This window comes from Pinus tabuliformis, chromosome 5_2 (assembly GCF_031772625.1).
Source record: "Pinus tabuliformis cultivar Carrire ecotype Pingquan chromosome 5_2, CPIR1, whole genome shotgun sequence".
Lineage (NCBI taxonomy): Eukaryota > Viridiplantae > Streptophyta > Pinopsida > Pinales > Pinaceae > Pinus > Pinus tabuliformis.
Window position 1 is genome coordinate 360,374,905 of NC_142306.1, and position 17,279 is coordinate 360,392,183.

Sequence of the window (17,279 nt, forward strand, 5' to 3'; positions counted from 1 at the left end):
ATTAAACACCAATCACGTTTAAATTTAAAAACAATGTAATTGGTGTTTAATTTTTTTTTATCATTTATATTTGTTCAAACATGCTTCTTGTTACGTGAGTTAAATATTAATTTTCTATCTATACTAAAATTAAATTTCTTAAGATCATTAGAAATTTAATTTTAGTATGGATTGAAAATTAATATTGAACTTCCCCGATGGGGTGATGAACCGAACGGGTGAGGCAACGCGTGGGCAATGAAAGTCACCACTTGGCTACAGGGTCGAGGATCGGCCTCCCCGTCCTCTCACATTAACCCGCGTGGGAGTTAAGGTGATCCGTGGGAAATCTCAATCAACCTAGACCCAAGCAAGAGGCAACGTTCGACAACAATGTATGGCAGGGGGTGGATGTATTTGGGCTTGGTACTGGCCCATTGCATGTTATGGGTATTCTGTGAGCAGGAGTAGGAAACGACGAAGGTTTATTGTGTGGGAAAGGTGGTGACCTCATCGTTGGCGCTCCCTCCTTGGTTTTTGGGTCTGTGTAGTGGCAACTTTCTTCTTTGGTGTGTGGCATTCAATGCCTTTGTGCGCGAGCAAAGCGTGGCCTCTGGAGTTTGAGGTTATACAATGGTTTTGGTGCATGTGGGAGGACTCTTCTCTATGCTTGCATGCCAATTGGTTTGCCCCCCTATGCATCTCCTCTTCGGGATTTTCTAAACTTCGACAGTCTCTACGTCAGGGGTTGTGGTGGCAAGGCTTATGGGTAGGTTGGCTTGTTGTTGTCCAGCATCAACACGAGGGTGGTGGAGAGTGTGCTCAGCTCCATCCTGTTGGTAGGTTTTGGTGGGTCTGGTTGTGTGGAGCCTCATCGGCAAGGGAAGGGCAAACTTGGGGGGTTGTCGTTGCAGTCTACACCCCCATCAGTTGCTTTGCTTGGCCTCCTCAGACCGGCTCTGGTTTTGCAAGAATGCATCCAGTTCCTCATCTTGGACGATCCTCCTCCCCAGAGAAGCGTAGCTCGACTGGATAAGGGGGTCGGGGGCCTCAATTATAGGTGATGGTTATGGAAGGGGAGAAAATTGGGGTCGGTTGGGGTGACAAGACAGTGGGTTACTCGAGGCGGGTGGTGTCTGGAGTCCATGACGGTCGGGATCATGGTGGCTCAGTGGCCAGGCGTGGGGATCGCAGCGTCAACAGTGGGGTGAGGTGAAGAGATGTGGCGGCACGGGTCGACAAGGGAACGCAAGGCGTGTGGTGCAAGGTCTGAGGGAAGTTCATCAATGTTGTTTGGAGAATTATAGGGATTTAATTTAATTAGTGTTGGAGCAGCTGGAAACGATGAGCCGGATTCGCTGGGAAGAACACGCATAACTCATAGCTACTCTAAACAAAATGCACTACTTTTAGTGCCATGTTCAAGAATGAGTTGTGGTAGTCTAGCGCGGACAGAATTTGCTAATGGAGAAGCTGGAGTCTTGGATGGCTCACTTCGAAGAACATGTCCAATGCTCTCTCTGGCCTTCGCCTCCTCCTGGAATAGCCCATGACAACCCAGCTTCAATTACGTCAGACGACTAGCATGGTTACAGGTGTTCTCCTAGTTTTATGTGTTTTTTGGTGCTTTTGGCCTCCTAGGTTGTGGACGGTGTCCTTAGTTTCCTTTCTATTTCTCTGTCATATGTTGCTTGCAGTAGTCAACAAACCTAGTCGGGGTGAGACTACCTGAATTTTGCTACTGATGTACTTATTTTCTAATGAATGAATAATATGTTGATTTACAAAAAAAAAATATTGATCTCAAATAACATAAAAAGTATGTTTGAAAAAACATAAATGATAAAAATAGTGTAATTGGTGTTTAATAGATCTTATCAAATAAAAACTAGAACTTCACAAATTATGTTTAATAGTTTGTAATGCATTTATTAGAATTTGAAAAATGTTCTGAGTTCACAATTGTTATTATGTTACCCAAACAACATTCAAAATTGATCATAGTCACAAGGAGAATGGTCTAACTTATTTCCATTACTCACAAATGCATAGACATGTACAAAAATATAGAAATGCACCTTAGCATTTGACCATGGCTCTTAACCAATTCTACAACTCAAATTGTCATTACATATTATCCAACTTGATTCTTGTGATTGCAACCCTATTTTATTCCTACACTTCCTCCATGTTCATCTTTGAAAAAACTCTTCAGCTACTCTATCCTACTTTTCAACTTACTTGGTGGCTTGGTAATACTAGTATTAACATGTGAATATGACATACTCTTTTGCTATGACTCTTCATCTTCCTTTGGTGTATTTCTTCAAGTCAACAAGACATAGGAGGTCTTGCCACTTTTACTAAAGGGAATGGGTTACCTTAATTTAATTTAAGTCAAATTAATGTAACTAAATCTAGGAGATTGATTTTAGTCTAAATAGAGATTTATTCAAGAAATGAGCAATAATTTCCTCATCAACGTGCAATGCACTATTTGGATAGATTTGCTGAGTTAGAGATTTTAGGCTTAGATTTGATATTTAGTGGATCTCAACCAAACCATTGTATACGGCTAAATATGTATAGAAATTGAAGAAGAATAGAGAGAATAGAGAAGGAACTAAACAAGAGAGGCTAAGGGACCAAGAGAGGTCTAAGAGCAAAGAATGGAGAGGGCCAGGGTAGAGAAAAACCCATAAATTATGTAAATTAAGCGAAGTCTATGTGAAGCAGTGTGTGTAATTATCCTCGATGTGTATAATTGAAATCTGGGTTTTGAGTTAATACTTTATAATGGATTGTTGAATCCTTTGTCTTGATGCCTAAATATTAATCCTTTGTTTATGCATGTTAATTTTGTAGTTGAATATAACCATATTGGCTTAGAATGTTGTCTCGAGGATAGAGTCGGTATCTTGAATTTGCAAATGTCATGAAGTCAAGACTTAAGCCTTAGTTCTCTTAATTATCCTAAAACCTATCTTGTTCAACCAAGTCCAGGGATGAGGACAATTGGATTGTAAGCACTAACTAATGTGAATGGTAATTTCGTTCACAATTAACAAAAAGAAACATTGTAAAACTTCTTGTCAATTGAAGTGAATATTATCATCGGGAGTTAGGGTTCCATGACAAAGTTCCAACCTAAGCAGAGTTGTTTTGTAATGACTTTCCTTGTATTTGGAAATCTTGTTATCTAGGTTGAACCATAATGCAAACATTAGACTAAAGTGAATCTCGCACTAGAGAGAGTGCACAAGCTTTGAGGAGGCATAGGACCCACATTTGGCATGGGGAGTTTCTTGTCGTTAAATCAAGTCAGAGTGGAGTGATAGACCAGACCTTCAAATGGGCGGATCTTCTTGCTCGAACAAACATATTCAGTTGAGTAAAGTATATTTAGGCTACTACTAGAGTGAGATCAGTTGTAACCCTGAATGGGTGGATCACCGGATCTGTGAACCACATCTAGACCCCATAACATATGTTTGGGCTAACAAGGAGACATTCGAGCAAATTAAAGTATTACGAGTGAAGGATACCAAGAAGATAGAGAAACATACAGTGGTGAAAGGATATTTGGCATATAGATATATCCAAGTCTCTGTCTTGGTAAGTGTTGCAATACTTAGTTGACCCTCATATGTTTGGGCTAACAAGGAGACATTCGAGCAAATTAAAGTATTATGAGTGAAGGATACCAAGAAGATAGAGAAACATATAGTTGTGAAAGGATATTTGGCATATAGATATATCCAAGTCTTTGTCTTGGTAAGTGTTGCAATACTCAGTTGACCCTCAAATCACTAGATATATTCGCATCCACCACAAAGCAAAGACATTTTCCTATGAGGAAGGTAGATGTATCCATCCAAACAACATATTTAGGGCGTAGATAAAGTGTGGTACATTTGGAACCATCCAAACCTTGGATGACCATATCAAGTTGAGAGCGCTAAGTGTTAAGGGCTTTGAGGTTTCAATAGTTTTTTTTAATATAATGGGAAAGGGCCACTAAACATGGGCTTGAAAGGATTAGCGCCTTCAAGTTAAGCTCTTGGTTCCAAGCCCACAATCGACACCTATTGTTATGTGAGTTAAGCCTAGGTACTAGGGCTATATAATTTTGAGGCAAATGTGGGATTGTGCTCTGTGAATTTTATATGGGAATTGTGAAGTGCCTGAAGTGTTGTGTTGTGGATGAAATTTGGGGAAGTTATGTGTTGATGCAGGAGCATCAAGGATGTTTTTTATTTTGTAAATATGTTAAAAGGGGGGTGTGATAATTTTTAATATTTTATTAATTAATTTGAATAAAATAGGAGAAGGTGAGGATTTTTGTAAATATCTTTTTATTTAATAAAAGGATATGAGGGAATTTAATTAGTTGAAGGGTTTTAGGGATAACGATCTATCCTTTAGGGATGTTGAGAGATTTAGGGGTTTGTTGAGGAATTGAAGGGATTGAGCATTTAATTAAATGATTTTTAAAAATTGTATAAATAGGAAGGGGTTTTGAGAGAAAAACACATTGAGATTGTGAGAGAGTGTGGTTGAGAATAGGTTGAACAGCCAAGACTGTAAGTCCGCTGGCAAATTGTAAGGGCCATGAACGTTGAAGATCTGGCCAACAAAAGGTTGTAAGTCATTGTTTCAGATTACATATATGTTGATTGGGGTTATATGTATTGGTTGTTAAATTCTGAAATTAGAAGTTGAACTGTGTGCATTTGATTTGGTTGTGGTTATGGATTTAAAGGAAATCGAATGAATTGAATTGTGTATGGGCTTCACAGTTGATTGATTAACTGAAGCAATTTTGTTAAAATAACACAATACAATACTGATCGAATGTTGATGGCGCTGAGTGGGTTTTAATGTTTGGGTCTGCGGTTCATTGAACAAGGTCGATGTGATATATGAAATAGTTGTTGAAATCACATACGAGAGAAAGAGATTGGATATGTTTAAATTTGCATCGATTATATATGAAACTGCCATACATAGTCTTTGATTGTAGGGCGTGAGTGGTTATTTCTCCAAATACAACTGAGTCGACTGTTCTCTACATGTAAACCTCTGTTTTTGGTGAACTGGATTATTATAAGCTTGTGATTATTGCAGATCGATTATATGCGTTTCAGTCTTTATATAGACAAATAACCAATTCAGTAATTAGTGATTGATATGAGTTGTATTGAATGGTTCGATTCATAGGAATCGATACCAATTCTGAATCAATATTGAGTTCGGAAAATCGCCTTAGTACGAAGATCCAATCCAATTAATATTTGCTATCAGAATTTATCCCAAGTTGGACGTTAATGAATTGTAATGATTTGAAAAAATGCATGACTTGGAACCTCAGCCTCCGAGGAAAACGCAGATACATAAATTCTGGGATTGTAAACAGACCCATTTTTGACAGGAACAAATTTATATGCCACCATAAAGCGTGCTGATAGCGTGTTCATGAACAATGATTGTTGATACTGGAGATGCAGAATCGACTTATGAAATGCCAACGAACAGCTGAAGAAACTGAATGTGGAAACAGGTGAAGGCGTTAACGTCACAGAGAGAGTGGTTTTTGTTTCAAACGCAGAGCAGAAAGCAACGTTGAATGGTAAAGGAATGCGTGGACAGTTGAAATTGCAGAAATTATGAAGCCCAGGACTGCGTTTTGTAAGTTGCAGATGTGAATCGATTTGGATAGCGCTTGAAGGTAAAATTTGTTTAAATTGTGAGTCGAGTTGAATGAGAAGTAATCAATTCAAATTGCCATCAATTGTTACTGTGAGGTCGATGTAAATGTACAATTTTCAAATTCTCCTGTGTATATATAGTGATCAGTTTTCCTGAGATAATGGATCGAAGTTTGCAATGATCGAGTGGAGTTGGGTTTTTACTGCTGGGACAGTCGATTTGAATATCGATTTGGTTTTGCATAAATGAATCTTGAGTGTTGCTGTGGTGATCGATTGTTATTGCCAGAAATTTTTAAATTCCATGGTGTAGATGTCAAGGCACTTGTGGGAGAGTGCGCGCCAGCCAGTGAATGGGCACAAAGGGCCAGTTGGTGATTCATTTATGATACAAACCTATGGAAAATATATAATTAAATGTAGCGCTGGTGCAAATGCGTGGAGGAGGTAAGGTGACAAATCCAATTGTGGAATCCAAATGCTTGGTTCAAAGTTAATGTTGGATCCTTTGTTATTTTAAATGATGGTAGCAGTATGGAGTTCTATCCAAAACTCATCGATATCAGAATGCAGTGGTGTGAATTTGGCAGATTGCGCTTTTAAAGCATGGGCACATTTTGTTGACTTTTGATTGTAAAGAGAAACCCAGTTCTAAAAGTCATATGTGATGTTTATGAATGAAAGCTTGAGAGTTTAAATGGAAGTTATGATTGAAAGTTTGGGATGAAGTGTATAGATTTAAGTTTTACTGACAAAGAAATGGATTGAGGATTGATGGTTGCAGCAATGAAGTATCTCAGCAAAGGAGATCAAGGGTTAGTAATGAAAGAAGTTGTTACTGATTTCTGAGTGGAAGAAACTCAGCGAGGAAGGAATTGTTGCTGACAGCTAAAGTTTGCAGATAAAGCCGGAAGATTGGAAGAAAGGAACAGATTCTAAAATCTGATTGACAGTGAATTTTTGCAGAGGAAGCATAAGGATTTGTTGGAACAGATTTGCAGGAGTGATGAGATTCTGAAGGTAAATGAAGTGCAGGTGAATGGAAGGACAAGATCAGACGAGATCTTGGAGGTAAGATGATATGGTTTTATTTGAATAGAATATTGTAGTCTTTGCATTGAAGTATTATTGCAACTCCCAAAAGGCAATTGCTAACAGATAAAGGAAGCTGGTGAAAGTTTCTAAGTGAAAACATAGAGGTGGCAGAACCTTGAGGAATTCCAATAGAGATTGGAAAAGGAGGACAGTTGTGTTCTTAGAACATGCAGATGAGTTGAAGCCAGGAAGAGCAAAGAGAAGTGCTCAAAGGAGGTTCCAGAGATAGAGAACCAATTGCTTGCCAAAAGACTGAGTGAGGAGAGCTTGGTGAGGTAAGTGGCGGCAGGACAGGAAATGCTGCTAAAGAGGCTTTAGTGCAACTCATAGTAAAGTGAGTGAGGAACTCATAGAGATGGAAAGGATGACGACTAGTGACAGTCGTAACAAAGGTTCTGAAATAAACCACAGCAGAGGACAAAAGGAGAAGGATGCCAAGGCAATTGGCATACAGAGACAGTTAAGCAAAGAGGAATATGAGAGGGAGAAGGCTGAGATAGCAGTTCAGCTTGAGGTGTTAATGGAGATGTTGCAAAGAAATGAGGAAGACCAGAAGCATGGTTATGTCATAAGAAAGAAGCTGAAGTGGCAGAGGCTACAAGAGAAGAGGAATCATCAGGTGAATATGCAGTTGATAAAGGAACTAAGGGAACTTGAACAGGTTATTGATGCCAGACAGAGAATAGAGAAGCTCGAAAGAATTGAGCTACAGCAAAAGGAAGATGCTGAAGAAGATGTTGAAGTTTCGATATGTTACCCAGAGAGTGGACCATTACTTTTTGAAAGTGATGAAGAGCTAGAGGAGTTGAATCATATGAATGATTCGAAGCAACCCGAGAATTTGATGACTGAAGCATCAAACAAGACCGTAAGGTCTTGTGATTTTAAAACTAACGATTTGTGTATGATTGCAGGTTTGGAAGAAAAGGAAGAACATCTACTGAAGGATGTTAAGGAAGATTTAGCAGAAGAAAGACCATGTGAGGAAATGGAAGATCGTGTAAAATTTCCAAAGTCTACTCCAAGTAAAATCATTGAGTTATATAGAGAATTAGACTTTCAAAGGAGGAAATTGGAAAAGCAGAGGATGAATGTCCGGGATAGATTGCTGAAGAAGGATGACAAAGCGGTTGTCATAAATAATAATCAAAAAGAAATTGCAGATGGTGAGCAAAGGAATGTTGCAGAGGGAAAGGAAGTTTGGGAGGCCGCAACATTTATAGTAGCAGCAGCAGAAAAGGTGCAAAACAGCAATAAGGGTGAAAAGGAAGCAATCAAAACAAGTGAAGAACAAGCAAGAATGAGAGTTCAGCGATCAAGAAATGGAAACAATCAGCAGACAGAGGACATACTGGACAGAGAAATTGAGTTGATAAGGAGGTTAATGATAAAAACATCCCAGAGAAAGACAGTAGCAAGAAAGAAAAGGAGCGACAACAAGAGAATGACAGCGAAAGATTGCAAGAGCAGAGCAAGTGGAGCACTACAACACAAAATATGGAAACCTGGAAGACAACAACAGATAACAACAACAGTAAAGCAATTGACAAGCACGGAAAGATTACAAAATAAAATTTGGGATCCAGGAGGAAATATCCAGACTTATGACCAGGTGGTCATGAATTTTCTTACATGGGGAGTCTGATGCAGGAGCATCAAGGGTGTTTTTTATTTTGTAAATATGTTAAAAGGGGGGTGTGATAATTTTTAATATTTTATTAATTAATTTGAATAAAATAGGAGAAGGTGAGGATTTTTGTAAATATATTTTTATTTAATAAAAGGATATGAGGGAATTTAATTAGTTGAAGGGTTTTAGGGATAAAGATCTATCCTTTAGGGATGTTGAGAGATTTAGGGGTTTGTTGAGGAATTGAAGGGATTGAGCATTTAATTAAATGATTTTTAAAAATTGTATAAATAGGAAGGGGTTTTGAGAGAAAAACACACTGAGATTGTGAGAGAATGTGGTTGAGAATAGGTTGAACAGCCAAGACTGTAAGTCCTCTGGCAAATTGTAAGGGCCATGAACATTGAAGATCTAGCCAACAAAAGGTTGTAAGTCATTGTTTCAGATTACATATATGTTGATTGGGGTTATATGTATTGGTTGTTAAATTCTAAAATTAGAAGTTGAACTGTGTGCATTTGATTTGGTTGTGGTTATGGATTTAAAGGAAATCGGATGAATTGAATTGTGTATGGGCTTCACAGTTGATTGATTAACTGAAGTAATTTTGTTAACATAACACAATACAATACTGATCGAATGTTGATGGCGCTGAGTGGGTTTTAATGTTTGGGTCTGCGGTTCATTGAACAAGGTCGATGTGATATATGAAATAGTTGTTAAAATCATATACGAGAGAAAGAGATTGGATATGTTTAAATTTGCATCGATTCTATATGAAACTGCCATACATAGTCTTTGACTGTAGGGCGTGAGTGGTTATTTCTCCAAATACAACTGAGTCGACTGTTCTCTGCATGTAAACCTCTGTTTTTGGCGAACTGGATTATTATAAGCTTGTGATTATTGCAGATCGATTGTATGTGTTTCAGTCTTTATATAGACAAATAACCAATTCAGTAATTAGTGATTGATATGAGTTGTATTGAATGGTTCGATTCATAGGAATCGATACCAGTTCTGAATCGATATTGAGTTCGGCAAATCGCCTTAGTACGAAGATCCAATCCAATTAATATTTGCTATCAGAACTTATCCCAAGTTGGACGTTAATGAATTGTAATGATTTGAAAAAATGCATGACTTGGAACCTCAGCCTCTGAGGAAAAGCAGATACATAAATTCTGGGATCGTAAACAGACCCATTTTTGACAGGAACAAATTTATATGCCACCATAAAGCGTGCTGATAGCGTGTTCATGAACAATGATTGTTAATACTGGAGATGCAGAATCGACTTATGAAATGCCAATGAACAGCTGAAGAAACTGAATGTGGAAACAGGTAAAGGCGTTAAGGTCACAGAGAGAGTGGTTTTTGTTTCAAACGCAGAGCAGAAAGCAGCGTTGAATGGTAAAGGAATGCGTGGACAGTTGAAATTGCAGAAATTATGAAGCCAGGACTGCGTTTTGTAAGTTGCAGATGTGAATTGATTTGGATAGCGCTTGAAGGTATAATTTGTTTAAATTGTGAGTCGAGTTGAATGAGAAGTAATCAATTCAAATTGCCATCAATTGTTACTGTGAGGTCGATGTAAATGTACAGTTTTCAAATTCTGTTGTGTATATATAGTGATCAGTTTTCCTGAGATAATGGATCGAAGTTTGCAATGATCGAGTGGAGTTGGGTTTTAACTACTGGGACAGTCGATTTGAATATCGATTTGGTTTTGCATAAATGAATCTTGAGTGTCGCTGTGGTGATCGATTGTTATTGCCAGAAATTTTTAAATTCCATGGTGAAGATGTCAAGACACTTGTGGGAGAGTGCGCGCCAGCCAGTGAATGGGCACAAAGGGCCAGTTGGTGATTCATTTATGATACAAACCTGTGGCAAATATATAATTAAATGTAGCGCTGGTGCAAATGCGTGGAGGAGGTAAGGTGACAAATCCAATTGTGGAATCCAAATGCTTGGTTCAAAGTTAATGTTGGATCCTTTGTTATTTTAAATGATGGTAGAAGTATTGAGTTCTATCCAAAACTCATCGATATCAGAATGCAGTGGTGTGAATTTGGCAGATTGCGCTTTTAAAGCATGGGCACATTTTGTTGACTTTTGATTGTAAAGAGAAACCCAGTTCTAAAAGTCATATGTGATGTTTCTGAACGAAAGCTTGAGAGTTTAAATGGAAGTTATGATTGAAAGTTTGGGATGAAGTGTATAGTTGTGTATTAATAATGGTTTCATAACCATTGTTGTTTGTAGCCACGTACTTACCAAAAGATGATGAAATTGTCGTGTGTTGAGAAATTGTTTGAGGTGTAGGTTTAATATAAACAGAGTTGGAAAAGATCCTGGTTATTTGCAGGCTAGCCCTGCATCATGTGTTGAAATGAATTGATCCACTGTCATGATTAATGGGGTTTAAAAGATCCCACACCATAAATCTAAGACTCGTGTGAGAGAGTCGATCGAAGATTGATCTAAAAGAATGAGGCCACCATGCTTGGAGAGAGAAGGATTCCCTAATTGGAATCAATTTTTGGTATCATAGCATAGAATATTTAAACTGCTTATAGGGAACTGTTGGTGGCACTGGAAGGAGATTAGTGTAGGAGATGATAGTTGTAGAATACATCAGCAGGGTGTCTAAAGAGTTGAAGGGAAACATGCAAGCACAAAGGTGATTGATTTATTTTGCTTGATAATAAATTTGAGTGTGTTGATAGGTGAAAGCAAGGAGTTATGGAGGTTTGACAAGTAAAAATGGTCTTTGTAATTTACAGTTGATAGTTGGACAAGTATTTTTTGATTTCAAGTAGCAGCAGTGAAAGGAAATTTGTGGTAATCCTTGCAACAATTTCATAAATGGAGAAAATAACAACTTCCAGTTAAGGTTGGGCAAAAATTTTTGAGACAGCGCCACAATTTCAAATGCGAGTAGAATTATCTAGGGAAAGGAACAAGTGAAGCTCTTGAAAGTGAGTAGAGTAAAGAATTCTAGAGGAGCAGAGGCAGCTTAGAAGGTTCTAAGAGAAGGACTAGTGTTGCCAAAAGGCAAAGTTCAAAGGAGAGAAGCTCAATGAGGTATTGTAGCAGGGTGAAGCAAACTTTCTATTGCAGAGTCTTAGTGCAACTCATAAGTGGATGAGGAAAGTTCATAACTAAAGAATAAAGATGACTATTGATGGTCATAAAAACGGATTTAGTGTAAGCCACAACAGAATGGAGGAGAATGCCAAAGTGAATGGCATAAGGATGAAAAAGATGAGTTAAGAGGAATTTGACATAGAAATGATTGAGATGAAGGAAAAACACAATATATTAATGATTTTGCTACAATAAGGTGTAAAGGACCAGAGATGTGGATGGAGAGTAGAGCAAGTTAGATGGCGTATTAAGAAACTATCTACAAGAAAGTTAAGAAAGAAGTTGAGGCACATGATGAGTGTTTGGTTGAAGGAAGAGGAAATCAGAGCAGCTGAGCATGAGGGAGAGGAAGTTCACTATTATGAACCAGAGCAAGGATCATTCCTTAAGGATGATGAGGATAATGATGCAAGACTTCTTGTGGATTTCTTGGAAGGTTCAGTTCAACATGGAGATCTTATAATAGAGATAGCAAAAGTGACTTGAGAACCTTATGTTTTTAACACTAATGATTTTTGTGTGATTGCAGATTTAGTGAATCTTGAAGATGATGGAAAATTTCCAAACATTGTCATAAGAATAGAGGAAGAGCATAATCATAATTTTTTTATGAGAGAAGAGTCAATCATAGTAGAGCTAATTCATAATGGACAAATGCAACTATAAGATAACAGTTGCAAGAACATGTAGTGAGCAAAGTCAAGTTGAGTTATGAAGACAATCAAAGGACATATGAAGGAGATGAAGAGAAGCATTTATATGCAATGATGATGAAATTTGATGGCAAAAACAAGAATATTCCAACATGTGGAATGAGGGATGACAACCTTATAAATGTTGACTTTAATGTCAACTTGGGAATGTTAAGAGAAATGGCTAGTCAATCTGAGGATTGCATGAAGATTATCAACAAGAAAAATGTGGATAACAACAGTAAATGTCACTAGCAGGTTGTAGAAGAGGACGTAGACGTTCAAAAAGAAACAAATGCATATGGAAGGACTACATACTACTTTTTTGAAGAGAAGAAAGTAATCATTCTTATGATTGATGGTGATTATCAGGGATTTAATGTTTTCTAAATAATAAATTTATTTCATGTGCAAATGTAGGTAAAAGTGGGAGTTTGGGATATGAAAGTCAATCTTTCATAAAACAACCATGGAGGAGGCAACAAAGTTCCTTAAATATCTTTGGAGAGACGTCTGGTGATGAAGAATGGACGTTGAGAACTATTGAAATGGAAAGTGAGGCCATGAAATTTTTAAAATTTGAAGCAAAGTTGCAATGGAGCAATGCTGATATTGAAATTAATTAGTTATATATGTTGATGAAGAGACTGCCTAAGAAGAGGCATATTGAAGTGATGAGAACAGACAACAACAAAAATCAGTGGATTGCAAGGGAGTACATCAGCAGGGCATGTGGAGAATTGCAGAATAAAGTATGGAAACTTGGAAGATTGAAGATAAAAAGAAAAAATCAACAGCTGCAAGAGACCGATGGATATCAGCAAAACAAAGTTTGGGATCTACGAGGAAGAGACATTGCAGTAGATACACTTGCAATTAGAAAATTTCAAACAGCGAGAAAAGCAACCAGAAGACTCATGACCAAGAGGCCATGAATTTTTTTTTATCGTGGGAATCTGATGCAAGAGAATTTCTTCAAGTCAACAAGACCTAAAAGGTCTTGCCACCTAATGGGCCTCCAAATTAGACACAAATTAAGGTCCATCTAACCTTTCCTAGGCACATAAAGACTATATTAAATCTCTCATTCTACATTTAATAATGGTTTTTTAGCTTTAATATGTTCTTAGGAAGGTTTAGAGATAATTGCATATTATGTGTCTAATATTATTTATTTTTGCAGAATATTGAGAGAATATGGAGTAAATTCTGAATGAGATAATATAGGGACTTGCTCCCTACTACAGGATGGACCAAGATTGGATAATAAATGAACTGAATATCATGAAATTATTGACAAATTATGGAGCTCCATTGATTGAGAAAATCTAGGGATGTGTTCCCTATCATTTAATGAAGATTCCTAATGTTGGGAACCAGATCCACTTTTTGAGGGATTTTAGAGGGGAAAGTTGTCTCCTTTCAAGGAGAATGCTTCCTCATCTATTTGTATAAGTACCAATTTGAATTTTCCTTTAGAGGCATGTATTTTTTAGTCTTCTTGTGGAGAAAATTTGTTATTTAGTAGTTCCACTTTTATTTCTAGCAGGAATGTACTTGGATTGATTCAAATAATGAAGTTTGGTGTCATTTTTAGCTTATGAAGTGTTGAGAAATGGCAACAAGAAATTCTAGTTTAATTTGTCCTTGAATTAAACTGAGAATTAAAATTGAATTCTATTCTCATAGAAACTTGTAAATAGTTAATTAAGTTTAATTAACTTAATTAGCTTAGGAATTTCTGTAGTTATGTATATGTTCTCCCTAAATTTTAGGGGTCCAATATGAGTTTAAATTGAGTTGTAATTAGATAACTCAGTTTACTGAGTTATGGTCAGTTAAATTAGTTCTAACTGTTTTTGGAACTAATAGAGGACTAACAGTCAGTTGGTGCACTAGTGCATCCACAAGTGTTACTCCAGTTAACTAAAGATTCCCTCATGAGAAACTCATGCATGTCAGTTTAGAGAAAGGCTTAGTTGAGACTAGAGTGCAGGGACAGTGTAGTATCAGTTTTATGATTTACTGAGTTGTAAATATCATGCATGCAATCAGAGAAGGACCTATGTTTGGATTGCATAGTTTTGGAAGCATGAATTCCCTTTAAATACTGGTTATTCATCGTAAGAATTGTGCAAGGAAATAGGGGCTTTGCAGGCAGTGGAAATTGGCTAAGTGTTGGCTAATAGTGGGCTTGTAAGGTAGAGAGTTGAGCATACTTTTGTGGAATTGTTCTAGTGAGAACAAGCTTTGTATCTTCATTCATATTTCTGATTAATGCAACACATATAGGTAGAGTTTTTAGTTGTAGCTTTCCCTGGGAAACTTATTGTGTTATGTGCCATTGATTTGTTTTCTTCTTGTTCATGTTGTTTTCATCGATCTATTGGCTTCCACTGGTTAAAAGTAAAAGTAGATTCTTATCTTATGCTTCAGTAAATTGCATGAGCTTGTGAATCTACAGGAAATTCTACATGGTATTGGAGCTGAAGACAATATACTATACTAGAGGAAATTTCGAAGTTTTGAGTTTTGGGTTACAGGTGAAATTTGAATTTTCAATACATACTCCAGATGGCGTTCTACAGTTTGCGGCTCGAGTATGCCTTGGAAAGAAGCTCGAATTTTATAACCTGGAGGGACAGAATGGAGGTTCTTCTAGAGGATAATGGCATGAAGGAATTCGTTGATCAAGACATTCCTAATCCAACAGCATCGGATGCACAAAATCTGGGCGAATGGAAGAAATGTGTGGCGAAGGTGAGGTGGATAATCCTTGAGGGGGTTCAAGACCACATTATCTTGAGTCTCCATGGCAAGGAACCTCTGTGTGCTATGTGGAAAGCATCAATGGACTTGTATCAGAACAACAGTGACCAAAGGAAATTGTCACTGAAGGACAAACTTCGAAAAATCAAAATGGAGAACGGCGAAACTATTCCAAAATACTTGATCAAGTTCACTCAATGTCGTGATGAACTTGGAAGTGTTGGAATCACGGTTGCCGAGGATGATATGGTAAGTCTTTCTCTTTTGGGACTCCCAAAGAGTTGGCATAGTTATCATGATTCTATCAATGGTCAAGAAAAGCTCCCAGATTGGAAACGACTATGGTTGGATTTGATGCAGGAGGAAATCAGGAGGAAAACTAGGGATGGCTTTTCATCAAAGATTGATGATGAAGAGAACTATGCCTTAGCGATTAAGGCAAAGAAGGGGAAAGGGAAAGCTTCCCATTCCAAATCGGATTCTTGTCATGGAGGTAAGAAGAAAGACATGACGAAAGTGAAATGCTTTCATTGTCATGAGTTGGGCCATTTTGCTACAAATTGTCCACTCAAGAAGTCCAAGAAGAAGTCCTTAGGAGGAGTGGCGGGTGAGGCTTTGGCCTCTCAATTTGAATTGGACTTTTCCCTCATTGCATGCATGGTGTCATCAATGATGGGAAGTGTATGGTACTTAGATAGTGGAGCTTCATTCCACATGACTGGTGACAAGGAGTTATTTAGTGACGTCGAGGAGAAAGATCTCTAGATGCATATCGAGATGGGTGACGATGGGAGGTATAGTGCTACTAGATTGGGAACGGTTACTTTTCAGAGGAAGCATGGGGCTCCACTCACCTTGAAGAATGTTATGTATGTGCCCAGGCTAAAGAAAAAGTTGGTATCCGTTGTCATGCTTGAGGATAGAGGCTATGATGTGATCTTCTCGAAAGGAAAGGCGTTCCTTTGACACATAGCCACAATTCAAGTAAAGAATATAGGGATTTGGGTGAAGAATCTCTATAAGCTGGAGGTAGAGGATTGTGCTACTTTGAGCACAAAAGTAGATATGGTGTAGAGCCAAGACGTTGGTGAGTTGTGGCACATGAAATTGGGCCACTTACATCATGGGGCTTTGAAGATCATGCAACAGATCTCCACCAAGTTTCCCAAAGGTACGCTAGAGAAAGTTGTTACATGCAAGGGGTGCACTTTGTGTTGAAAATGCAACAAGATGATGGAGCTTAGTGGAAAGGAGTCGCCTTCACTAAGTGGGCCCGCAAGCTATTTTTGGCGCAATGTCTATTTTTTAGACTATGTCTATTTTTAGACATATGGATCATGGTCTATGAGTTGCAGGATGCTATTTTTGGATGATTGGTCATGTTGGTAAAAATAGATGGACTTCTATTTTTAGACATATGGGCAGTTTCTATTTTTAGACTGCCAGGCTAAAAATAGAATAGTCTAATATTATTAGCTCATAATAATATTTGGACTATAAACATTATTTTATCCTCTTGGAGCACTTCAGTTTGAGCTACAAATGTGGCACATGCAGCTGTCAGAAGGAAATACGCTTTCCTTGTGGGTCAGTTGAGCTATTGCATGCAGGACTTCAGTTAGAACTCATGTGGTTGAGTTTTGGCAGAGTTGATTGTAGAGTTGATGGAGTTGTGTTCAGTTTGACTTGGTTAAACTAGTTGTATTTAGTCTAACTGCAAATAGACTAGTGATGAGTGATGTGAATTAATTGATTAAATTAATTCACTAATTATTAACTCATAAAGCAACTAAAGAATACATCAGTTAACTCAGTGCATGTACAGTTCAATGGAGACAGGTGTTAGAGGTTGAGATTGCTATCAGTTGTGACTATATTTGTGCATGAGATCTTGCACAATCAATGGGATTGAGTAATGCCAATGAGGATTGCGTGGTTTATCCAAGGAAATACGAGTTTGGTTCAGCCATTCATCATTATTCTCATGCAGGATTGCGCAGTGGAGGCAGGCAGACAGTGGAGGAGATTCAAACCTATGATTGATTCAGATCTGAGCTAGTTTTGTGTGTAACAGGTGGAGATAGTACTGAGTACTTGTGAGGAGTATTGTACTATGTATTGTTACATGTTCTCAATCATTATAATATACAGATAGTTGGGGGTTTTCAGTTGTATGCTTTCCCACGGTTACATACTGTGTTAATGTGCGCATGCGATTGATGTTTCATTGTTTTTAATTCTGCAAAATTGATG